This window comes from Macaca fascicularis, chromosome 1, assembly GCF_037993035.2.
Source record: "Macaca fascicularis isolate 582-1 chromosome 1, T2T-MFA8v1.1".
Taxonomy (NCBI): domain Eukaryota; kingdom Metazoa; phylum Chordata; class Mammalia; order Primates; family Cercopithecidae; genus Macaca; species Macaca fascicularis.
In genome coordinates this window covers 14,220,208-14,247,185 of record NC_088375.1, presented here as the reverse complement: position 1 = coordinate 14,247,185, position 26,978 = coordinate 14,220,208, and the positions used below count along the sequence as shown (strand labels likewise).

Genomic DNA, 26,978 nt, shown 5'->3' with positions numbered 1-26,978 from the left:
ATCCCAGGCTGATTGTTCTCGGCTGTGATCGCACCGCGGCAAGAGAAACTTGAACGAAGGCTTAGGATGACACAGATAGGTGAGCTGCTGATGTTTTCACGTTTCTTTTTCCTCTTCAGCCATTCCGTGGTTTTTTTTATGGGTTGGAGAGGGAACACATTGCCTGCCAGAGTACTGCATCTGTGCAAAGTTTTATAATAATGCTACTCCCACGACGGTGTGTCTTAGAGGCACATCAAGGACAGGAGCCCTTGTCCCATTTTACGGATGAGGAAACCAAAGATGGAAGGAAATTCTGCTCTTCAGCTGGGCATGGTGGCTCATGCCTGTAATCCCAGCACTTTGGGAGGCCAAGGCAGGCAGATCACTTAAGGTCAGGAGTTCAAGACCAGCCTGGTCTCGAACCTGTCTCTACTAAAAATAAAACCCTGTCTCTACTAAAAATACAAAAATTAGCTGGGTGTGTTGGCGTCTTCCTGTAATCCCAGCTACTCGGGAGGCTGAGGCAGGAGAATTGCTTGAATCTGGGAGGCGGAGTTTTCAGTGAACCGAGATCGCACCACTGCACTCCAGCCTGCGTGACACAGCGAGATTCTGTCTCAAAAAAAAAAAAAGGAATTCTGCTCCTTAACTTGACCTAATGAATTAGGCTTCCTTCTAGAAATAATTAAGGCTTTGATCAAATTGTATCCGAAACAGAATGTGAAATAGGACATGTTCTCACTCAGAAGTGGGAGCTAAACGCTGGGTAGAGAGGGTCATTCAGAGTGGATAATGAAACTTCAAAACGTGGAAGGCAGGGCAGTGAGGGCTGAAAAACCTCCTGTTGGGTACAATGTTCACTCTTCAGGTACGGGCACACCAAACGCCTAGACTCCCCCACTTCCTAATATGTTCATGTAACCAAACTGCACCTGTACCCCCTAAATCTATAAAAATACACAATTTTAAAAATATTCTTCACAGGCACGCACACTCACACAAACTCTGCTGCTCCCCCGGGGCCCTTACCTGGCTTCCCTCCTCTGGTTTCACTCATGATGCTTTCCTATCTCCCAGCTATGAATACACCACACTCAAACATGTCTCTTGGTTTCACTTCATTGGCCAAAGAAATGGTTACCCAGAAACAACCAGTGAGGGGAGAGGCAACACATTTGCTCAGTCCAGGACAAAGGTGGCCCACAAAAACAAATTTTTTTGTTGTTTTCTTGCCTTTTAATGCATCCAACAGAGTGCTATTGAGGGAGGCCTGGGCCTGTCCCATACTCTCCGGGTCTACAAAGACTTCTCAGTGTCCCCCAGGACTGGGGGTTGCTCACACAAGAATACAAAAGCTTCTCAGCCTGATGCGGTGGCTCACACCTGTAATCTCAGCACTTTGGAAGGCCAAGGCAGATGGGTCACTTGCGGTCACAAGTTCAAGACCAGCCTGGCCAACATGGTAAAACCTGGTCTCTACTAAAAATACAAAAAATCATCCAGGTGTGGTGGCACATGCCTGTACTCCCAGCTACTCGGGAGGCTAAGGCAGGAGAATCACCTGAACCTGGGAGGTAGAGGTTGCAGTGACCCGAGATTGGGCCACTGCACTCTAGCCTGGGAGACAAAGAGAGACTCTGTCTCAAAAAAAAAAAAAAAAAAAAAAAATCTCATTTTAGATCTTGCCAAAGCCACAGATTAATGTGAGGCCCCCTCATTACCAACCACTGGTTCAGCTGTGGGAAAGCCACTCCAGCTCTTTTGTGGGAGAATCAAGGTCAGACCCCAGGGCGGCCCTCTCTTCTAACTACCATGGTCTTCCTGACTTCCATTCAGAGTCAATCCTTCCTCTGTTTCTCATAGACTTTTATTATTGTTATTATTTTTAATGAAGATATACCTAGAGTCATATATCATTTTATTACTGTTGCGAATATTATTAGTAGTAGTACTTATTGGGTGCTAGTTTGTATTGAGTGCTTTTCATTCATCATCACACGTGATCTTCTTAACAAACCTAGAGTGTAGGTAACATTAATACTATACTATTGCCACCATCACACCGATGAGGAAACTGTGACTCAGAAGGTTAAATAAAGTTCCCGAAGTCACACAGCTACTAAATGATGGAGCCACAGTTTCAACTCAGGGTTGACTGACTCCACCAAAGATCATCTATTGCAATGCTTCCCGTATGGAACACTATGCCAAGAGATGCTAATAATTGCTATCTGACCTAAAATGGGTGGATAGGGAAGTTCTGGATCAAATAAGTTTAAGAAATACTACATTACTCAGTGGTCCCCAAACTTTTTGGTTTCAGGAACTCTTTGCACCCTTAAAAATTATCAAGAGTAGGCCAGATGCAGTGACTCATGCCTGCAGTAGTCCCAGCACCCTGGGAGGTCAAGGCAGGAGGATTGCTTGAGTCCAGGAGTTTGAGACCAGCCTGGGAAATTTAGTGAGACCCTATCTCTACAAAAAATTTACAAATTAGCTGGGTGTCATGGTATGCACCTATAGTCCCAGCTACTCAGGAGGCTGAGGCAGGAGGATCATTTGAGTCTAGGAAGTCAAGACTGCAATGAGCCACGATTATGCCACTGCATTTCAGCCTGGGCAGCAGAGCAAGACCCTGTCTCAAAAAAAAAAAAAAATCAAAATCTTCAGAGCTTTTGTTTATGTGGGTTATGCCTATCAATATTTACTATCATCAAAATTAAACTGGGAATTTTTTAAAATATGCAATTGTTCATTCAAAAATAACAATAATAAATTTGCTCCCTGCTAACACCGTATTTTTGTGAAAAATTATTCTATTTCCCAAAACAAAAATAACCAGTGAAAAGAGTGGCATTGTCCCACATTTTGGTCCAACTCCTCAACATTCAGCTTAAGAGCTGGATTTTCACTTCTGCTTCTGAATTCAACCTGTTGCACTATCATGTAGGTTCTAGAAAATTCTGGTGTGTGCTTGTGACAGAGTAAGGGTAAAATGATGCCTTTGTCTTGTTCTGAAGGTAGTCTCGACTTTACTGACCCTCCTGAAAGGGTCTCAAGGACCCTTAAAACTTCTGGCCCACACACTGGAAACCACCATTCTACTTTGAATTCTCTCTTTTTTTTTTTTTTTTTTTTTTTTTGAGACGGAGTCTCACTCTGTCGCCCACGCTGGAGTGCAGTGGTGCGATCTCAGCTCACTGAAACCTCCGCCTCCCAGGTTCAAACAATTCTGCTGCCTCAGCCTCCTGAGTAGCTGGGATTACAGGCCCCCGCCACCACACCCGGCTAATTTTTGTATTTTTAGTAGGGATGGAGCTACCCTGCATTCTTTTAGAAACCCACAGTGCATATCAGTGAGGCGCAGACTCTGCGAAGTCCTGCAGGAAGGGATCATCTTTAAGGTCTAACTGAATGTTTCCCAGACTTACTGAGTGGAACATGTTTGTTAATCGACGTACCCCATGACATCATGTGGAACGGCCTTCCCGTGCTAACCGTATGAAAGTCTCACTAATCTGCCTGCCTCCCGCCCTCAGGCAGGGTAATCCTAGAGCCACTCAGGAAACACATTTTGCGTTTCACTACACTAAATCTTGCCTTGTCAAGCCGTCAACCTTCAGTGTTTCTTCCAGGGAAGCCGCACGGCTCAGTGGAAAGACCACAGATTTAAGACTTGAAATCTGCATCCACCACTTAACTAATTGTGTGACATCAGGAAAGCCAGTGAAATGCCCTTAGTCCTTCTCATCTGCAAAATGAGAGTAACACCTAATAGTGAAAGTTCCATAATCACTTTTTGTTTCATGAGTCTAGACAGAGACCTGATCGCTACAATGTAACCAAACCACGCTTCATGCATTTCAAATCACTGGGTCTCTCTTGGCTCCTATCGTTCTTGATCATGTTTTGTCACAATTTTGTTCATTTGCTTCATGTTGTTCTTTTGTCTGAGATGCACTCCCCATCCTTCTGCCTGGAAAACTTCTACGCATCCTTCAAAACCCTGAACAAAGTCCAACTCCTTTAGGAAGCCTTTTCTGACACTCCTGTCGCATTTCTTAGCCTTCAGCCCTCAGCACAGACCTCCTCAAACCTCAGAGGCAGTGCCTTCCTCGTAGTCACTTCACTGTCTTTCCCCAAGTCTCTCTCTCCCCACCCCAGGCCCTGAGCCCCTCAGAGTCACTCTGCCTCCTTCTGCTCCATGCATGCACAAGATAAACCTCAAACAGCACTCATTCAGTAGAGGTTATCTTCCTGCGAGGCTAAGCCCACCAAGAAATCCTTTAGCCTTTCCTTGTGTGCTAATCGTTCTGCATCCTCCCTCCCCATCCGCCCTGCTCCTTGCAGGTGCAGGCAGGTCTTGGTCTGACAGAGGCTCAGAGGCTGACCGTGCAGCTCCTCTCAGCTCTGCCCATCTGAATGCTGTCCTCAGGCCTCTCTGGCCTACAGTCTCAAACTAGGAACAGAGGTGCATGGAAGGCAGGGGTCTGATGAGATGACAGCCAGGGGACATCAATCACCAGGGCCTAGCGGCAGTGGCATCCTGGGTGCTCTTCCTCAGGAACTGCTGCCTGACTCTCAGTTCTGCCCAACATTTACCAAGGGCCTGTCTGGGACAACCCCCACCAATGGGTGCCTGTCCCACCCACATCTCACCACTAGCAAAACCCAGGGCTGAGGGCTGTATCTAGAGGACTTACTGCTGCCCTTCAGGGCAGCCATGAAGCTGGACTTACAAATTCTCTTGTAGAGAAGGCTTTGTGGTCCTGGCTCTCTCCATGGGCTTTGCACAGTTGTTCCTATTAAGTTTTTTCCACAGCAGGCTGTGGACATCACAGGGAGGCAGCCATGTTTGCTGGGAGCTCAAGGGTCATTGTGCCTGGGGTCCAGGTGCTGAGCAGAACAGTGAGGAAAGACAGAACATACAGGAGGGCACCAGATGTGCTTTGATCATGTGGGGAAGAACATCACGAGGTTAAAATAACTTTTCTTACTCCCTATGTCATCTTTGTAGGTTCTAATGCAACTTTAGGATCTGTTTGCCTTTAAGTTCCTTACTGGACAAAGTCAAAGGGACAGGAGTAATTTGGAATTCTTATATGCTTTCTGACCAGGTACATATGATTGATTATTAAGTATTTCAGAGAGAAGTGCAAAAGGACAAAACCCTCAAGGGTTGCCCCAGTTAAATGTGAACAGAATCAAGTCATAGCTTCCACCCCATACAATGTTAAGGCATCACTCTGCCATTCATTCCTCCATCCAGCATTTACTGAGCACCTAGTATGTGCTCTGTACTAGGTTCTGAGAGCATGGTGGTGAGGAGGACCTACATGGCTCCCATCCTCCATAGGAGGAGAGAGACAGAAACCAGATAACCACACACACACACACACACACACACACACACGCACGCACGCACACACGCACATCACACATCACACATATATTAACAAGGGAATTAGTGCTTTAAAGTTCAGGAATTATAAACACAAAGAAATGTGGTTCTAGACATGGTTCATGGAAGGCCGGAGGGCTGTGGACTTTTCTCCAGAGGAGTAATATTTCAACTGCATCAAGCAAGATGAGACGGTGGCAGGTGAAGGGGACCCAGAACAGGTGGGAGGAGAAGCCCTCTAGGCAAAGGGAACAGGTGCTAAGGTCCCAAGAAAGGGTGGCATTCTGAGTTATATTTTAGGAAGTCACTTGGGCAGGAGGGGCAAGGGTAGAATCAGAGAGACCCATCAGGAGGGCACAGGTGCTGGTGGCCTGAATGAAGGGACTGGCGGAGAAACTGCTGCGTTCTGGAGAATGCTGGATATGTCGCTCCAGGGCCCCAAAGGGAAGACCTCATACTCACCTCCACTTGGCACGTGCAGAGGAGAGGGGAGCCTCTGGTGCCATACTCAGAGAGGCAGATGCTGACAAAAGAAATCAAAGAAAAATGCCTCTCTGGGCGCATGGACCGCCGAGTCCTGCCGCACCTGGGCTTTGTCCGAGGCTGAGGGAGCGGGCTGACCTGGGTAGGAGGAGCAGGAGCAGAACAAGCCAGGGTCTTCCCCTCCTTCCATACAGCCAGCCATGGTCCTGAGGCAGCCAGGGACCAGCACTTACACAGACCCTGCCTGGAGGTTCTGGTTTCCCCAGTCCCAGAAGCCAATGTCATTCATGCCTTTGCTGACCTGTGGCCTCCCCACGACCCTGTCCTAGTGCCCCAAGGCACTAGCCTCCAGCTTCCCAGGCCACATGTCCCAGGCTCCTTCATGCCTCACTGCAGTCTGTACCTGGCTTCCAGGGGCACCCATGCCTGCAGAGACTGCCCAAGTGGTGGATTATCAGCCTGTTCTTCCCTCCTGCACCCTCAGCGTTGCAACAGAGGAGAGCTCTTCCCTACCCTTGGCTGCAGGGTTGGTTGCATAATTTGCATTGGGCACAGGTATGTGGTTAGAGGGCCAGTGTGTTCGCTGCAAGCATAGGCCTGACAAGCCTTGCATGTTTCCACTGCTCTTTTGTATCTCTGCCATCATCAAAAGAAGAGTCTCCTGCCTGGGACCCAGGGTGAACAACCATGGAGTAAAATCAGCCCCGCCAACCCTGCAGACCTACAGCCTGAACGTGCAGATCCACAAAACGAATGTCTACGACTGCTCCTGAGATTTTTATAGTTGTTCGTTGCTGACATACCTCTCTCCTTGCCTGCCATGTCTTTAAGATGGTGAGATGTCCGAGGGTCAGGACCACACTTATTTTTCATCTTGTTTCCCAAGAGCCTAGCACAGAGCAGTTATTTAATGAACATCTCTCAAATGTAGAAAGGAATGCACAGGTGCACAACTAAACTATCCAAGTAACCGGATCAGCCTTCTGGGGATCCCCTGGCCCAAGGGTGATCATGGGACAGACTGAAGACTACCCAGCAGGCCTCACGAGGACAGACACACAGGCCCAGGGTTGGGCCAGCCCTCAAAATAGGCAAGTGAGCCAGGCAACACCCCTGGGATTGTATTTCACTATCCCTCAACTGAGCTGGTGTCCTCAGCTTGCCTTTCATGTTTCAGAGACCAACAGCCCCTCTTACAGGCAATCCCTGACAACCAGCCGGTTTTCTGTGCCCCAAACTGCTCACGCCCTCTGTGGCCGGGGCTCTGGGGGAGGAGCTCCAGATGCGCGTGCCGGTCTGGTGGGGTGGCAGCTATTCCAAGAGGGTCGCATAGGTCAAAAGCAAAAGGAGACCAGAAAACCAGGCCACACTCTGCCAAGAAACAGAGGGAGGCTGGATGTCCCAGGCCACCCAGACTCGGTATCCTCAGGGAGAGCAGAGAGGGTGTCAGCACTGCCCAGGAGGCTGACAGCTCCCCAGCTACGGTCCCCCATGGCCCAGGGGTCTGTGGTGCAGAACATGGAACCCCTGAAAGGAGCAGGCTAAGTGGGACATAGGTGGGAAGGTGGAGCCTGCAGATGGCCGGCCATCCTCACCAGCTTCCTGGCACAGGGGACCCAAGGCCATACATCCAAGGAGGGCAGGGAGCCCTCGGCTAAGGTCAGCAGCCAGCCCCAGCTCAGGGTGAGTGGGCACCGACTGGGTAAGGGACAGCAGGGGCTCCTTTTTCCTTCCTGTGGCTTCTTGGATGTCCTTTTACAAAGAGAAGTACATCAGGATCTCAACGGCCCTGCGTGTCCCTGGTCCCAGGCAGCCTGGGGGTCCCCAGGGAGCCACAGGGGTTTTCTCTCCTGAGTTGCCTGGTGCCCTGGGCCTCTGCGGGGAGAGCACCGTGTTCTGAAATTCAAGTGGACCTTGGCAATGAGGCAATCTTGACTGTGAGATAGCCCCACTATTTTTGGAAACTAGATTAAAGGGAAGGCTTATAAATTACTTCTCTATCCACTGAAGGGCAACTCCAGATCTTTTAAAGAAGGTTGCGAAATAAACCTTGACAGTTTCCTCCTGGTCTGGGACTCATATCTTTTTTAAGCAAATGAACAGCACCTTGTCTAAATCAGGATCCATAAAGACGCAGTTGGCTGGTCTTAGGAATCAGTCAGGTGGTTTTGTGCAATACGCTTGCCCAGTCACGCTGGGACCCAGCGTGCCCCAAACACTGTCTTCTTAGCAGACATAGAAAGCTGTTGCACTCAGCTGACGACCTCACACAGACCCAACTGAGAAACACATACACGATCGCACACTGGAAATAGAAACGGTCCCTTTGCATTCAGTCTTGCCATAAAGGTAACATCTACCCGTAGCCCTCGCCCCTCTGCAGAAATGCATTTAGCTGTCAGCATCCATGGGCATCCAGTTCTATCCATTCACCAGAACCTTGAGGTTATGCTGAACTCAGAAAAATATTTTCCTTTTTGTTTTGGTTGAGTTTTGAGGCTGAGGTTCAGAAGCAGGGAACCAAATGACATAACGAAAGAGTGAGATCCAAGCTCTTATTCCCCAGGAGCCCTTGGTCCACATGGCAGATGTTCCAGGGATTAAGTCATCCACAGAAGAGTTATGAGAAAGGATATCACCCACTTTAAAAGCAGTACAATCCCACGGGGGCAAGTGTGGTAAGTGGAAATGAAGAGAGGGTTGACATTTCGATTTAAAGCTTCAGTAACTTGCAGGTAGTGTTTCAAGGGTGTCTGGTGCACAGGAAACAAAGAGAGACGACTGAGGATGGAGATTAACCCCTTAGCCTCCACCACTCTTTTGGCCTTGACCTTCTTGGTTACAAAGAATGGCAGAAGGCACTACCAAAAAAGTGGGAGAGCGGTGTTTCCATGTCCTGTGGCCAAAGGCTGGGCCCCGTAACAAATAACTTACATGCGAGAACATCTCGCATGATGTATCTGTTCTTAATGTCTTCCATGTAATGAAACAAATATGCACTGAGCATTTAATCTGATCAAAAATAAGTGTTGAGTTCCCACATGAGGCTTAGTCCAGGTCATCACAGGCTTATGAGTGCGACAAGGTACACCCAGATAAACTAAGTGCAGAGTAATCAGAGGCAGCAGACTGGAAAAGCAAAGGGAAATTGGAGACAAATTGTCCAGGGGGTCTGGCACAGGTGGCTCAGCCTCTTGCCCTGAGTTTGTTCATTTCTCAATTAAGAAATCAAAATTGGGGTGGGCATGGCGACTCATGCCTGTAATCCCCGTACTTTGGGAAGCCGAGGTGGGAAGATCACTTGAAGCCAGAATTCAGGACCAGCCTGGGCAACGTTGCAAGACCTCGCCTGTACAAAAAATAAAAATTACCCAGGTGTGGCAGCATGCACCTAGAGTCCCAGCTACTCAGGAGGCTGAGCTGGGAGGAACACTTGAGCCCAGGAGTTCAAGGTTGCAGTGAGCCATGATTGCCCTACTGTACTCTAGCTTAGGCAACAGAGGAAGACCTTGGCTTTAGAAAAAACAGAAATCTAAGTCACATCTAGCCATGGAATCCCATGGTTCTAAATACCCCAAGTTGGCTGGTAGTAATAAAAGCTTATGTGCACAGGTTGTGATGCCCCTGGCACACTCGTGCCTCCTGGGAGGCCGGAGAGGCGGTGCTGCAGAGGGTCAGCTTCAGGTCAGAGTCTTGGGAGGATTTCCTAGAAGGGATCAGTGGGTTTAAGACAGCAAAGAAGGAGGAAAGCATATGATATGGTTTGGCTGTGTCCCCACCCAAATCTTGAATTGTAGCTCCCGTAATTCCCAAGTGTTGTGAGAGGAACCCAGTGGGAGGTAATTGAATCATGAGGGCAGGTCTTTCCCACGCTGTTCTCATAATAGTGAATAAGTCTCATGAGATCTGATGGTTTTATAAAGGGGAATTTCCCTGCACAAGCTCCCTCTTGTCTGCCGCCATGTAAGATGTGCCTTTCTCCTCCTTTGCCTTCCACCATGATTGTGAGGCCTTCCCAACCATATGGAACTTTGAGTTCATTGAACATCTTTTTCTTTATAAATTACCCAATCTCAGGTATGTCTTCATTAGCAGTATGAGAACAGACTAATACAGCATACGAGTCGCAAAGCACTCCTGGGTGGCACAGGGGTGAGAAGAAGGGGATATGCTGGGGAGAAAAGAACTGAAGGAGGAGAGGGAAGATACCTAAGAAGAGGAACTACAAGAACCCTCTGAAAGTCCTGGGCTCTGACCAAACCAGGCAACACAAACCAGAATAAGTCACTACCTAGCCGACACTTAAGCAAACCCAAGTTTACCCAACTCTGCCGAAGATGAATTGGAACAATGCCTTTTCCATGGGCCTTATTTCATTTGATGCTCATAACAATGTGGCAAGGTGAAGCAGGGATTATTCACCCATCTTACAGATGGGCAGCTCTGACCCATGGCAGCCAGGGGCTGGCCCACAGTTGGCAGCTGATGGCAACATGGCCCTTATACCACCTGCTTCCTGCCACATGACCCCAGAGCCCCATTTTGAACTGAATCCAAAAATATAGATTTCTCTGAGTCTTCGTATTTTCTGAAACTACTGAACCAAGACATCAAAATACTCTCCAAACAAAACTGTCCTTTCATCCATTTCTGAGACCTTCTATAGAGAAGACCACCAGATAGCCCTTTGCCTGTGGGTAGGGGCAAGCACCCGAGGTCAGCTGGAAAAAAAAAATCAATCCAAGGAGGTCAGCTCTCCACCAGTCTAGAATTCCCGCTGTTTAAATGTCTTTTTTCTAACCCAGGGTATAAAATAAATTAGGACTGCAGGAATGTTAAACTTCAAGGTGGAATTTAATATATATATATATACACACACCTACAGCTGAAACTTTTTGCTTGAGAACTACATACACACGGTGGATGTATCGATGAACCGGCACAGGGAAGACTCAGAATCATGCTGTAGATCAAAAGGGACATTGAAGAGCATCTCATCCAAATGACCCCTGCATTTTGGGAAGGAGAAAGCCGAGGCTCAGGAAAGTCAAATGACTCCTCCAAGGTCACAGAGAAGCCAGCCAGTGAATCTGTCGCTGGCCTATTCCAAACTCCAGACAACGCCTTCCCCTTGTGAGGGGTGAAAAGAGTCGACTCTTTTGGCTCTGTGGCACTTCCTCTGAGGATAACAGGCGTACACATTCATCAGGAGAGTCACTGCTCCCGTCAGCATCCTGAACAGTGAAATGCCTCGGGCTGTGGCACAGCACAAGGGCTGCTGGCATATTCACACTGTCGGGCAGGACAAGCGAGGACTGGAGGGATGTGGTGAGAAGAGGACAGAGGAGAGGTGGCCCATGCAGGAGGCTCCCCATGAAAAGATCGAAGATGGGTGCGAGCAAAGGCACACCGGCCAGAGGAGGCTTAGTATTATCAGAGCTATTCCATTGGAATACACAGAACTGGCTGAGCACAAATGCAGGACTGCTGTATGATTCCATTCCTGCAGCTTTCAAGAATAGGTAAAACCAATGCAAGGTGATCAACGTCAGAAAAGTGTCAGCCTTAGGGTGGGGAGGGTGCTATTACTGGGAAAGCATAGAGAGACTTTCCATTTTTTTTTTTTAATGGAATCTCGCTCTGTCACCTAGGCTGGAGTGCAATGGCGCGATCTCGGCTCACTGCAACCTCTGCCTCCCAGGTTCAAGTGATTCTCCTGCCTCAGCCTCCTGAGTAGCTGGGATTACAGACACCTGCCACCACGCCCGGCCAATTTTTGTATTTTTAGTAGAGACGGGGTTTCACCATGTTGGTCAGGCTGGTCTTGAACTCTTGACCTCATGATCCACCCTCCCGGTCTCCCAAAGACTGGCCTCAGGCTGGTCTTGAACTCCTGACCTCATGATCCACCCACCTCGATCATGTGATGTGATTACAGGCGTAAGCCACCACACCCGGCCTGCATGGAGAGACTTTCTGGGGTGATGGAAATGTTCTCTACCTGGATCTGGGAAATGATTGCACAGGTGAATGCAAATGTGAAAGGTTATTGAACCGTACATTTCAGATCTGCACATTTCATTGCATGAGTTGTGCCTCAAAAAAATCTGGTGGGAAAAAAATCAAGAATGGATCAAACAGGCTATGTGTGGAGGTAATGACTCCTCTGCTCCTAGAAACATTCAGACCTAGGCTCTGTGACTGTTCAGCGCTGCCACAATTTGAGCATCAGGGGATGGGGCTGCAGGCTGCACTGCTTTCAAGGGACCTCAGTAGTCCTGGGAGTCCGAGGGCTGGCAAGGAAGCCACATCCTCATACAGCTCCTGCTGACATCTGCCCAGGCTGGTTCTCTCCCTGTGGTTTCCTGGGGGCTGTAAGCGCTGCCCCTGTCCTGTATAGAGGGCTTCCTCCGTGCCATCCTCCAATCACACACACCATGGAGCCAGGCAGTGCCTCCAGACCTACTCCTATATCTTGCCCAGTCTCTTGCCTGACCCTTCCCTAGACCCGCGATGTGTCCCAGGCCTCCTCTCAGTGTTGTAGACCTTCCCTTGCTCTGTGGCCGTCCTTTGCCCAGGAGAGGGATGGTGGTTCCCAGTTCTGGACCCCATAACCCAGGCCAGCCCAGACTTGCCCAAACTCAGTGCTTGGCAACCCCCTTCCCTTACACATCCTGGGAGTGTAAGGGAAAGCTCAGTCAAGCTTCAACTAAAGCTCAGTCCCTGTGTTTGAAGGCCTTGTGTGTCTGAAATGAGCCCTGAGCTGAGCTGGCCTGACACCTTCCCACAGGAGTCCCTATGTGTGTCCTGACAGGAGCTCACACACCCAGTCCCATATCTGCAGGACAGAATTCTCTCGACAGCCTAAGACCCCTCATGTAGACATGCTTACTTAAACATGGCCTTATATGCCACTCACCCGTATCATTTCTGCATCAGAACCAGTTGGTTCAATGTCCTTGTCCCAAAACAGAAAGCTATAAACTCCTTCGCTCAATCTGATGACATAAGTAAACATGAATTCAAAGAGTTTAGCTCCAAGGTTGCTCAGTGTGAGGAATTGAGTGTGACTAAGGATTTATCCATCATGAAGCTGAAGTGGAAGGACTCTCAAAGAACAAACATGGCAACAGCAATAAATCAGGAATTACAGAAATAACAGCAGACACATAAGTGCTTCCAGGAGGCTGCCTCCAAGAACTGGGTGAGACTGGACCCCAGGACTCCCGTCCTGAGCACCTCCCAGCAGGCATGCCCATGTCAATCTGCTCTGTCAGTCCTCACCTGAAGAGGGAGACTTCAATTCCCACTCATCAAATGGGAAGACTGAGGTCACACAGGCTAGTGTTTGGCTGATCTGGGGTGCCAGAGAAAAAAATCAATCGAGCCTGCCCAAAAAGGTTTCAGGATGCTGCTGGAGAAACAACAAAGAACAGCTAACAGTGCGCTTAACACTTCCTGAATGGCTATTTTGACTAGGCAGTTTTCTACGGCCCTTTGTAAGTATCATCCCACACTATGTGTATTAATACATTCAATGCTCACAGCAAACTTCTCAGGATAATACTATTGTTGTCTGGCATTTTAAAAATCCAAAAAAATCAGGCCCCCAAGAAGTCATGCAAGCACAGGGTCATATAGCTGATGAAAAAAATGCTATTTTTTTTTTTTTTTTTACTTATTTGTTGTGTATTGCCAGTGTCTACCATTAGAATGAGGGCAAAGGTTGATAGCTGTTTCTTCAGTGCCTAGATGAGTGTATAGCACATCATAGATGTTCAATAAATATCTATTGAATAAATGTCTGACTGGGCCAGGACTTGAACCCAGTAGACTGGTTCAGAGCTAAGCTCATAAACAGTCAAAGAACAGTGCAAAGTCAAATACTGATCCGGGAAAATAATGCAAGCATTGTCACAAGGTATTGAGAATAACTTTCAGTTAGGTACAAGGAAGACCAAGAGGGCTGTGATACCAGGGTGAGTTGGTAAGGAAGATCTGAAATCTTCTTATCTAGAACTTGTTAAACTAATCAAAATCAAAGTGACCTCTTCGTATCCTTCCCTACATAGAGGACACACAAAAACCCTGTCAGGGAAGAGCAAAAGGGGTTAAAGTAGTAGCCGGCCAGAGTTCCTACAGGGCGAGATGAGCCCTAGTTTTCTAAGAGCCCCACGGCAGCTGGCTTACTCCCTTGCTCTGGCTCCTGCTCCCTGGGCTGCTGACTTAAACCCTCTCAGGTGTGAAGGGGCATCCCATGGCCACCCCTAAGCTGTGCATCAGTTCCTCTGCCTGGATCCCTTAAAGAAACTCATCCCTTTGGCTGCAACCCCACCCCAGAGCTGGGAAATTCCAGGTGAGAAGCCTTGAGCTCTCCGGCTCCAAGATCCAGAAGGAGGGCGGGGCACGGTGGCTCACGCCTGTAATCCCAGCACTTTGGGAGGCCGAGACGGGCGGATCACGAGGTCAGGAGATCGAGACCATCCTGGCTAACACGGTGAAACCCCGTATCTACTAAAAATACAAAAAATAAGCCGGGCGAGGTGGCGGGCGCCTGTAGTCCCAGCTACTCTGGAGGCCGAGGCAGGAGAATGGCGTAAACCTGGGAGGCGGAGCTTGCAGTGAGCCGAGATCACACCACTGCACTCCAGGATAGGCGACAGAGCGAGACTCCGTCTCAAAAAAAAAAAAAAAAAAAAAAGAGAGAGATCTAAAAGGAGAAGCTTGGGCAGGACTTCCCTTCCCTCATCTGCAAGGCCCAGGAGATGCCTGAAACCAGCCTCCCTGCAGTGAGGTTGCAGTGAGCAGACACATCTCCTGGTCTTTTGCCAAAAAGTGGATTCTGACTCAGTCCATATGAGACGGGCCTGAAATTGGACATTTATCACAAACTTCCAGGGGATGCCCCTGCTGCTGGTTCCTGGGCCACACTTTGAGAAAACAGACTGTAAATAATCCCACTTTTATTTGCTTGTTTTCTGCCAAAACTTATTCTTCAACTAATCTTAAGAAAGGACATTGTTATAAATCTGTACAAAGACTGCATACCCACAAGGGTGCTTATTAGGGTGTCCACCCTTTCATTTAAGGGCCTCCTGTGTGCCAGGAACAGGGATTAAGGTGGACAACTGTCCTCATCCTCATGGAATCCACAGTCTACACAGGAGACAGTTAAAGGAGCAAGCCCAATGCAAGATGGGCAGTGTGGAGGCCAGGTGCCCTGGGGACTGACGGAAGACTTCCTGGAGGAAGTGATATTTGAGCTGGACGACTGGAAAGAGTGCGTTGTGGGATCCCTGGCCCAGGACTCTCCAGCTGTTCCTACCAATGCCCGCCAGCCCTTCTCCGTCAGGCTTCCTGACTATTTTTGTCGTTTGTCATGGCCCACTTGGAAATAATATTTGTAGGAGATAAATGGGGGAGACAGCTCACAGCCAGAGGTCTAAGCAGATCACTACCCCAACACACACTGCTAAACCACTGGGGCACCCAATTGGGAGCCTCCACCCCAAGCCCACTCAGACATGCCTGCCCTAAGGAGCATACTGCAAGGGCCCCCACAGTACGTGTGGAAAGAGCTTGATGATTTTCAAATCACTTTCACATCGGTTTCTCATTGGAGTCTCACAACCAGGGCAGGTGTTACTGACCCCGTGTTATTGGTTAGTGGGGGGAAAAAAATGAGCTGTGAAATGACTCAGCAGGGCCCACAGTGAGTCAGCACCAGGGCTAGGTGGGCAGGTCTACAGAGGGATGTTCAGGTCTCAAAACAGGCTAAGCTGCATTGCCACAAATTTTTAAAAGAAGAAAAATGATGATGTGGAGGTACCACCCTTCCTGGGGGTTGGGGCGGGGAGACACTGTCTCTTTCTCTTAAATGCTCTAGATTCCTCCCACCTTCACATTTCAATGGTTGTCCATTGAAATCTATACGTTGGCTGCTACTGCCCCTAAGATTCTGAGAACACCTGGCGAATCTCCTCCATGATGAAAAGCTTGCTTTTCCTCAATACAGCAAAAGCCCTGTAAATGGAGCAGTCCACAGTTCGGGAAGATTCGGTGACATAACTTAGAAATAGTTGACTCTAAGCAAGTGGAAGCAATTGCCGATTCAGGATACACACCAGACTTTTCCACAGCTGCGTCAACAATAGCTATAGGAAAGAAATCAAGACAGTACAGGAGGCTTTGGCCACAGATCCCAGGTACCTAAATTAGCCAAGCTTTGGAAGGAAGCCACTTCAAATGTTCATGTTCAAACAATGCTGCAATATTTCTTTGTTTCCACTGAGGTTTCCACTGAAGAACAGCTGTCAACAACTCAGGAAGACGGTGGTTTGGTCCAAGTCTTTCTTCTTTGTAAATGTTCTTTTATAAACATTATATTGCTCTTTTCAGCAAGGGGAATATAAAGGCATGTACAATTATTCCAGAGGGGCCACATATGTCTACATGTGTTCATGGCTTTATTTAGTGTCTGCATCTGAGAGGTGAAACAAAAGTCCTATATATTTTTAAAAAGTGTTCTGAAATATATTGTTGAAGGAGGAGGTCATGAAAACGCTTTCTCCTATCTGCTAGAAGGGTCCTCTGGTCTTAACAAAAGTTTCAGTAGAAGAAATGCTGGTCAGCACGGGCTGTAGGAAGTAGGGAAGGGAAGTTGGCGTTTAGTGGGTTAGCTTTCAGTTTGGGAAAATGAGAATATTCTGGAGATGGATGGTGGTGATGGCTGCAGAATAACATGGATGTACTCAATGTTCCAGAACTATACACTTAAAAATGGTGAAAATGGGCTGGGAGTAGTGGCTCATACCTATAATCCTAGCACTTTGGAAGGCCCAGGCGGGCAGATCACGAGGTCAGGAGATGGAGACCATCCTGGCTAACACGGTGAAACCCTGTCTCTAATAAAAATATAAAAAACTAGCCGGGCGTGGTGGCGGGCGCCTGTAGTCCCAGCTACTCGGGAGGCTGAGGCAGGAGAATGGCGTGAACCCGGGAGGTGGAGCTTGCAGTGAGCCGAGATCACGCTACTGCACTCCAGCCTGGGCGACAGAGCAAGATTCTGTTTCAAAAAAGAAAAGAAAGAAAGAAAGAAAAAAGAAAGAAAACGGTCAATGTAATGCTATGTATTTTTCACCATAATAAAGAACATGCTCAAAACAAGTTTTGATAAAATTTTTAAAAACTATCATCATGCTGAAAAGAATCTAGGAGATTTTAAAAGTTTATTATACTATTCTGCTTCACGTTTACCAGTAGCCCATGTGGGCTGGGCATGGTGGCTCATGCCTGTAATCCCAACAGTTCGGTAGGCTAAGATGGGAGGATCACTTGAGCCCAGAAATTTGAGACCAGCCTGGGCAACATCATGAGACCTCATCTCTACAAAAAAAAATGGTAAGAAAATTAGCCAAGCACAGGGGCCCATGCCTGCAGTCTTAGCTACTTGGAGGCTGAGGCAGGAGGATCAAGGCTGCAGTGAGCTATGATTGCGCCACTGCACTTCAACCTGGGAGAGAGTATGAGATCCTGTCTCTAAAAGGAAAAAACAAAAGGAATAGCCCATGTGACTTCCCCTAATCACAAACTCTGCATTCAGAGTACCTGATCTGCTGTGCACACTCAGGAATCGTGGACATCCGGGACTCCCATGCCCGTCCCCAGCCAGGCCTGCATCTCAGCCATGCCCTGCAGCAGCAGTGCTCTGCTTCCTGGACTGCCCACAGGGGCTGTAGGCATGTTCTCACCTGGCCCTCTCATCTGGACAGCTACATCTATCACAAAGGGTTCAAGTGACCGAGCCTCTGAGATCGCAGGAAAAAGTCAAGAACCTGTTCTTCTAACTCTTTGCTCAGCTAGCCAAAGCTTTTGATGTTGTCAGTCAACCGATTCCAGGCAAACGTTTCCTAGGTTACAACGTGCAGCCCAGCTCACCAGCATCTTGAGACAGCTCCACGGTTGGCTGTCAGGCTGGACAGTGGCTCAAGGGCACAGTTGCGGGGTACATTGTCTCTCACCTGCTGTCCAGAAGGAGTCCCCTGTGGGACTCACCAGAAGATACACCTTGTGATGAATGTTGAAACAAGAAACCCAAACATTGCTGGAAGGACCTCTGCTTTCTAGTTCTGAAATCGTTTTTAATCTTTCCTCCAGCAAAACAGTTCCATCAAAGTTATTTTTTTCCATGGATAGTATGTGTTGTCTTCCCAATGCCTTGCCCAGAGGCAAACCCCAAAACAAGAATACTTATAGCTTATGGATTGCCTACCAAGGGCCAGAGGCCCCACTATAGCATCTCTTGTAATTTTCCTAAGAGCCCTGCAGGAGTTTTTATCCCACTTGAGGGAATAAGGGGAATGAGGCTCAGAGATGTCAAGTAACTTTCCCCAGCTCACACAGCCAGGGAGTGGCAGAATCAGACTCAACCCCAGATCTGCCTCCCTCCAAAACCACACTACCTTTGAAAAGAAACACAAAACTTTGAGAGCGCCACACAACTCACATCGATCCTGAGTTCAGCTGTGATGTCCGGATATTTGCAGAACTCTGGGTCAGTGACTGAAACGATCTGTTTTCAGAACAGAGGCCGCCCCAGATGCTGAACATCTCGCAGCCCCCTGTGGAATGGCTACCACCTAGGAAGCCCTCAGGAATGATGTCTAGTCACAGAATTCAACGCTGAATGCTATTTGTATTAGTTGCCTGGATGTAGCCCATTCAATAATTCAGCATCAGAATAACAAACCACATGAAAGAGATCAGCATGTGCTGTGGAAGGCTGTGTGACAGAGCACGGCAACACCACGGTGACAGGTTTTCCCCTAAAATTAGAGTCCCCAAATGTGCTAATAACGCTGTCTGGGCGTCAGGCAAAGAACTGGCCAGTCGGCAGCATCCGTTTACAGAATACATTCCCACAACGTACCTGGAAAATAGTATTCACATCTATCACCGAGGATCCGGCCAGCACTTCCGTGGGAAACGAAACGAGGGTGAGAGAAAGTATGTCTGACGGGGTGGAGGAGAACAGATTGGCACAGGGTCTGCACACACCCCAGTGAGTGGGGAAGGGCAGTCCTTCCAGAGGGCAGGTGAAAAGCAATACCTAGAACATTGATCGAGGCCCTTGTCTGTTCCAGGAGGATGGGGCTCAAGGGGTCCTGGACCCCTTTCTCTCGAGTTCGGGCAAACCAGTGCTCCCCAACCCCAGCTGACAAGTATCGGCTCTGACCTCGTTGCCTTGTTTGTAAGCCCTCCCCCAGCATCTGCAGGGGCGAGGGTGCATAATCAGGCAAAAGAAAAGACCTTGGAACATGTGGTTCTGAAAAATGTTTCTAGTTAATTCAGAGGTTCTCCAACTTCATCATGCCTCGGAACCCCCTGGCAGGCTTGTGAAAACACACGTTGTGGGCCCCAGCCCCAGCGTCTCTGATTCAGTAGGTATTGGGTGGAGAATTTGCTTCTCGAAGTTCCCAGGTGATGCTGATGATGCTGGCCCAAGGACCACACTTTGAGAACCACCGGTCTAATTATTTAATGTAAGTGATCTAAGGGCATGAGAACATTGCTCTGAATAACAAGGATATTATCGTCGAATGCCTCCCATGTGCCAGACACTTTACTGCCTTGGCTATTTACTACCCCCTTGCCAAGTGGGAATTACTATCTCTGCTTCACAGACTAGAACGCTAGGGCTCAGGAGCTGACTGACCTGCCTAACATTGCACGGCTCATGATCGAAGGAGCAGAGATTTTAACTGAGGTCAGGATGACTAGGAGCTTCCTTCTTTCCACCTCCTTTCCCATCTCATCTGGTGACCCTGGGACAGGGGAAGGATTCACGAAAACCCTGCGTTCTGACAATGCCAAGTGCCATGCAAGCTGACTGAAAACCCAGCTCCCGGACAGGCTGGCCACCCTTGGGGGTATGATGTTCATAGGCACTTCAGGTCCCTAAGCACCGACAGAGGCCACAGACTCTGAGCTGGCCTGGCAGAGAATCAGGTAACAGGTGGACTCTTGAGTTACACCTATCCTCAACGAGCAACAGTGCCTTCCATTTGAATGGCATTACAGCTGACAGTCCTCACCTCCCAGTGTGGGGAGGAAAGTTGAGTCTGTGATAGACAAGGAATGCACTTCAGAGGCGAAGTATTGTGTTGCCTGTGGGCCCTGCCAACTCGAAGGAGAGGAAGGAAAAGCAACCACTACTCACTCAGTACCTACTGTGAGCCAGATTACTCCTCATACCAACCATCTGTTTTAGGAATCGGGAAGCTGTGATCAGAGAGGTTAAGTAACTTGCCCCAGGAGGCACAGCAAGCAAGAAGCTGGGAGATGGGATTTGAACTCAGGTCTCCCAGAAGACTGCATCTGTGCCCACCCTCTGACAGGCCTAACAAAATCTCGGATTCAGAGCAGATCCTTAAAGCCTTCCAGTCCAGCTCCCTGGTTAGACTCATGAAACGGCCACGATGTGTCTGCCCAGTGACAACCAGCACAAACAGGAAGGTCCACCCCTCTCTGCCGTATCACCTGCTGAAATTCCCCTTCTGCCTTAACATTCCCTCTGAACAGGAAAGAACATTTTCAACACCCCAACACCTTCCCGATAAGGAGTTTAGCAAAGGCAGGGCTGCTCCCCAAACCACGTGATTTTGAGGTTGATTTTACCAAGACACAGTCAAGAACCTCTCGTCCTTTCTCACCAGCTCCACTTGCTATGGCAGGAGCAGCTGCCTTCAGCCTGGCGGGAGGGCTTTCCGAGACACCTGTGCCACAGGTAACCTGGGCTGGAACCTCAGTTCTACATAACTTGTACCTGGGGAGTTTGTGCCTCCCAGAGCCACAAAACACAGATTCAGGCAGAGCCACAGTGTAAACAGTCACGCCTGCACCCCAGAGCCCAGCATGACTGCAGGATGACAACCTACCTCACCTGGGAAAGCAGGCGCCAGCCCTGCACAGACACCGCCTGGCCTCCAGGTCGGCCTCTGTGTTGCACCGTCTCAGCCACATCTTTTCACAGACAGACCTCTGAAGTCCTCCCTCCCCCGTCCATGCCCAGAAAAGCCCCTGAGGGTAAATTGGGTTCACATTGGGCTTAGCCTGAGGGCCTCAAACAGTTCCCAGAGGAAAAATTCAGCCAGGTAGCAGAATCCTGAATCTTTTTCTACTTTGGGGTGCAGAGAAATCCTCCTCTTACATTCCAAAGCCGTCCATCAGCCCAGGACACATGGCATTGTCCTGGACACATGGCAGCCCAGGACACATGGCATTGTCACAGCAATGACCTTCTGATCTGAATTTCTGCCAGCCTAAACATCCCGGCACCAGCGCACAATGGAGAAGCCGCTGTCGTTCACTGAGGCTGCTATCTCCTACCATTTAGTGTTGCCTCTTGCCTTGTTTGATAACAAGATGTTGTATGTCTCAATGTAAATACAATCAGAGGCAGCATATGGCTCGCAAAGCACCATTTACAACTATTAGCGTGCACCAGCTTTCTGCTCAGCTACGCTCCACGCTGCCATGGCGCAGAATCGTGGGGGTCCGCCTTCTCCTTGGCCTCAATCTGTCTGCCGAGGCTCCCTCTGATGCTAATGAGAAGGAAGCATGTGGGTCCCGGGGAGACCAAGTCCCAGCATGCGGTTCTCAACAAAGTCAAGCAATTGTCCAAAGTGAAATATTGAATTGAAATGAACCTGCTGTTTCTGCAAGAAGATGTTTTTGGGCTAAGGCAGTTTCAAAATGCAATCCAACCAAAACATCTGTGAAACCAGAGAAACGGGGATCCTTGAGAACAGCCTCATTACAGCACAATTTAAACACATTCTGAATGTGTTTTTAGACATACCGAATTTCACCGGGCTCAAAGCTCAACTTGTGGAGGCGACTGATGAATCGTGGGTGTCGTTACAGTCATGGGTTTTCCTTGTGAGAGCCTTCCAACATTTTCAAAATGTGCGATTTTGCCAGGGTGATCTGGGCCAGCCCTCATCTTGCCACGCTGGTCATAGAAATCTTACCGGTGACTCTTCTGTTACACGGACACCATGAAAATGCTGCATGGCCGTATCAACTCAGGCATTGGCTTTTTGAACATTTTTGTTTGTATGCTCATTCTGTATGGGAATGCCGATCTCATTCTGGGTCTCATTTTCAGACCCTCAGGGACAAGAAACTCAAACCCCTTCCCCATATATTTTGCCCTATGTCTTTGGGGAAGGGGAAAAATACTACTGGGGCAGCCACAGTCAGCCAGAAGAGAATCAGGGGTCCAGGTGAAGTTAGCAGGTTGAGGGGAACTGATGGAGCGCAGGGAGTGGGGGAAGACACAGCAAATAAGAAGTGAGGTCAGGAACACGGCGGGAGCAAAGACAAGGTCAGACACGGCTCGGACCCAATCAGCACAGAGCCCACAGAGTGCAATCCGGCCTGAGACAGTGCCTGGGCAGAGGCTTCCCAGAGAGATGACTACAGCTGTTCAGGCCTGCACGTACTATAACCTTATGCCAACTTTAAAAGGTTACTCTTAGCCTGGGCCAACTGACCACACAACCTTCACTCCAACTCTGCACCACTTCAGGAACCAACTGGAACAGAAGTGACCCAAGGAGCCGCCCATGCCTCTTAAAAGCACCCTTCTGTCTAGGAAGGATGCCTCACCCAAAACCCCTGGAGCAAGGATAAGTCGCTACCACGAGGTAAAAAGAGACAGCCTCGAGTGGGAACCCTGAGTGGGAATTCTTCACCAGGGTCTTGCTCTGTATGAGGAGTCAGCACTATCAGGAGATGCAGGCAAAAGGGACTCCTCCCCTGAGATGGTTTAGACAGTGCCACAGTCACGAATGCAAAAAAAAAAAAAAAAAAAAGTAATTTCATTAATGCTCACAGAGGTCCCTCAGTCGCTTGGAATCCAGCGCTCATAATCCCAAACATCCAGTCTTGTAACTAACCAGGAAAACCCTTCTCTGTGGCTTCCCCATATTTTTTGCCTTATGTCTTTGTGGGGAGGGGTAAGGAAAGCCGCTCCCTCCAGGTGCCATGAAGGTCTGTGGACTGCGCTGTGGCTGCTGATGTCAGAGAGGACAGTGTTTTGGAGTGGGAGATGATTTGAGTTGCTAACTAATGTAAGTCCTTTTCCCTCAGATGCCGTGAATGAACAGATTCTTGCATAACGAATGATCGAATGATCGTTTCCTAGTGGCGCGGTTCACCCATTTCCCCGCCTCCCTTCCTGCTCAGATTCCTGTTCCTGGAGATACTGAAGAAGTAACATGGTATTTGCAACAATGGTGCGTGGTAGCTGAGGAATATCGTGCAACGTTTGACAATTAACGTAGATACTGTTATTCTTAAGCCATGCACCTACGCATGATGTAAAACGGAGCTTCTTTAGGTTGGCAACTGGATGGAAATTGAAAGCTAGAAATGTGAAGTATGACTTACAAAAGTATTTAATAAGATTATATTTCATTTATAGAAAATCAAATTTAAGATTCAGTTCGATTTAAAGAATTTTTATTTACCATTTTGACACTTATTAATTATAATTTGTAATTTTGCCTTTGACTTTTCATGTTAATGTTACAAGAAAAAAATAACTTCTTTGAAAATAGATGAGAAAATGCCTCTTTGATGTTTTCACATGTATTTTCTCATTTTTGATGAAAATATATTCAAATTTTGCATACTTTAAATACATTTGCATTTTTGAAATTCTTTAGCTCATTGCTATCAATAGAACAAAATTATGTAAAAATGTTCATTGTAATGACAGAATCTGTGATCACGATGAAATTAAGGCAAAAAAATTAAGGAAGTAAATACATGATCATTATAAATTATGAGTCTTTATTTTGTTAGTCATTCAAACAAAACAAAAGAATATTTAAACATGTATGGCAATAATTGATTCAGTCTTTTTTTATATCTGCTAACTTTGGATCATGTAAAAACTATAGCTTTACCTATTTTTCAATTTTGTCTTTATGCCTATATTTTTTAAAGTATGAAAACAAACTGTATTTTTTCTAACTCTTTGTAAGCTTGATTGATATTTCTGAATATTTGGGCAAACGAGGGACTTTCTTTGCCCTCCTGCCCCGGGCTCTGCTTATGTTGGAGGCAGGCCCTTCGGTATGAAGAGGATGAGGCCACACACATTTACAAACATGGAGGGCAGGCAGTATCCATTTTCCTTTAAATAACCACCTTTAGATGACTTCAAAACACCTTCAGCTTTTGTTTACAGAAATTTCTTTTGGCCTTTGTAGGAACTTTTCTCACAAGTCTCGTGTACACATAGCTCAGTGCCTGACACAGGAGCCATTCAATCAGCATTTGTTGACCGGCTACACCTGACAAGCCACCCCGGGTGCTGTAGCTTCCGCTCTTCCATTCATGACACATGGGAAGAGAATATGAAACCTCAACAGATTGTGGCTGAAGTCTAGATGGTTTCATCAACAGCTGTACATCCCCCAAAAGGAGTGACTGAATTGGATTTCACTCACAGGTCACAATTCGACACAACGGTAAACTGTCGCCATCACCCTCAAACACGGGGAGCGATCGCTCCAGAAACAGGGGCCTGAAAAATCTTATTATTATATCTCTTAGATGGCATGCATCACAAGGCACCAAAGCCCCTCCTTCCTTTGTTTCTGGGAGAAAAAGGACCGCAATGGGAACTGAGCTGCTGCATCTGTGAGCACTTCACAGCAAGAGAAAGTGAAGAGGTGTGTGGGGTAGCAGAAGCAATATGACAACCCAGGCTGGGGAACAACAGCTGAGCTTCATGTCACAAGGGGATGCATTTTCAGCCAGCCACACACACACACCAGGATGCCAGGTTGCAAAACACTCAAATTCATCTGGAAGCAAATAGCACCACCAAAGATCATTTTCACCAAGTAATGAGACAGGTCAGACCACCTTTTTCTTATCTGCCCATAACAGATTCATTTCTCCCAAACAGTAGGTATAGTATTGTCTTTGCCCCTCGGGGTAGTTCTTCTCAACCTTTTACACAAAATGGCACAGGTATAAAATAATATTTCTGTGGCACGCAGGGGTAAATGGGAGGCTGCTGCTCAAAGCAGGCGATTGGCCCAGGACTCCTGGCTGCTGCTGGCCCCAAGGAGGTGGGAGTCACAGAATTTTGGCATAGCTGAAATGCGTTTGGCACAGGCCTCATTCCAACCATGGGGAAGCCTTGCTACAAGACAATGCCTTTCCTAATACAGTTCCAGAAAGTAGAGGGGAGAGGTCCTTTATAATCCCGGATGCCCCACTCACCGAGGGAAGGGGATGAAGAAAGACCTGCCATACATTGTGTGAAGTGGCTCTGCCTTCAATGTCATGGCCAAAGCACAGCCCTGCCCACTTGAAGAAATAGGATCTACCTTAGGAAGATGAGAGAGGTCCTTGGAGGCTTTACTGCTGATTTTCTCTTCTCGTACCTGCTTTCCCACCAGGGAAGAGCTCCCTGCCTTACTTCGGGACCTTGAGTTCCCTGGTGGGCTCCTCAAATTCTCCCCTCACCCAAACAGAGAGGTCCCCCAGCAGTGATGCTCCCTGCTCCTTTGGCAGAGCTTCCAGCCGCCTAAGATGCTGCCTCAACAGCACTTACGTGTTTAGTCTTTCATCTCTAAGGATTTTTTCCGGGCATGGGGGCACATGCCTGTAGTCCCAGCTATTCTGGAGGTTGAAGCAAGAAGGTCGCTTGAGCCCGGGAGTTCTGGGCTGCCGTGTGCTGTGCTGATCAGGTGTCCACACTGAGTTCGGCATCATTAAGGTGACCTCCTGGGAGCCAGGGACCACCAGTTTGCCTAAGGTGGGTGAACAGGCCCTGCCCAGGTCAGAAATGGAGCAGGTCAAAACTCCCACGTCCATCAATAAGGGGATCGTGCCTGTGAATAGTCACTGTACTCCAGGCTGGGCAACATAGCGAGGCCCCATGTCTAAAAAACAGAATAAAATATTTTCCAAGGAATCACAGTATCAGTAAGTAGGAAGCTCCTTGCTGCTGTTGGAAACGGGATTGAGTATGACATTGGTAGGATTAATAAGGTGGGTGCTCCTGAAATCACTCAAAGCCTTCTAGCGTGAACCCAAAGGTGACTGATTTGCAAACGTTGATTAAATTGTTCCTCCAAGCAAATCTGGTGAGGGTAAAATTAAAAGAATGTCTGAAAAGCATTTTTAAAATTTTGATTAAAAGTCCGTGGCACACAGCGTATCGGACACCCAGAGCAGAACATTTAACAACCCCTGCATGCCACAAAATTATTCACATAAAGATCACATAATAATCAGTAATGGCCATTACTTTCTTGATGTTTTCTTTATCTTTAAAATCAACAACTAAAAATTTAGAAAGAAAAATAAATGCCAGTGTTGAAAATACTATTCAGACACAGAAAAATATTTTATGTATGAACTAAAATTTGTACTCACCAAACAAAAATATTACACCTTGCAATTCACACTCTGCTTCACTGTGTTAAATTTTTAACATAAACAAAATCTTCAAGCAGTGATATAAACTGACAGAATTGAAGTAGTTTAGGATTATGTTTCTGTCTTCACAATTACAAGCTATCACTCTTCCTTCTGAATCCACAGAAATTTTTATCTGTCTTTTGAAAAATATTCTGTTCATGTACAAAGCGTATGTGTGTATGTATGTCTACACACATATACATGCACACACATCACCCTTTAAAATATTGTTAAATGTTCGGCAGGTTGCTTACTTCATTTAACACTATATCTTGGAGATTGTACCATAGGTACTCTATCATACTGTGTATCAGTTTGTATAAATCTACCTTATTTTTGTTGGCAATTGAATCGTATTCTATTAAATTGACATGCCATTTTATAAACGAATGTTTTGTGCCCAGGGACTGAAGATATAAACTACACCCACAGTCAGAATGAGTGCCGCCAGTTCATTATAAATCCACTCCCAAAATGAAACGTAGTTCTGAATACACGTGTTGGGGGAACCAACCCGCATACCTGAATGTTCTCCAAATTACTTTCCGTGACTTTCCGCAGAGAATACAATTCCTTATTAAAGAAGACATTTAGAAACTGC

At 47.5% G+C, this 26,978-nt stretch overlaps 1 long non-coding RNA gene across 1 annotated transcript; it reads left to right on the top strand.

Moving 5' to 3' along the window:
• On the top strand, positions 1–26,978 carry LOC135970709 (uncharacterized). The gene is made up of 2 exons (XR_010586563.2): positions 1–79; positions 23,021–26,978. It is a non-coding gene; the product is annotated as an uncharacterized lncRNA (long non-coding RNA).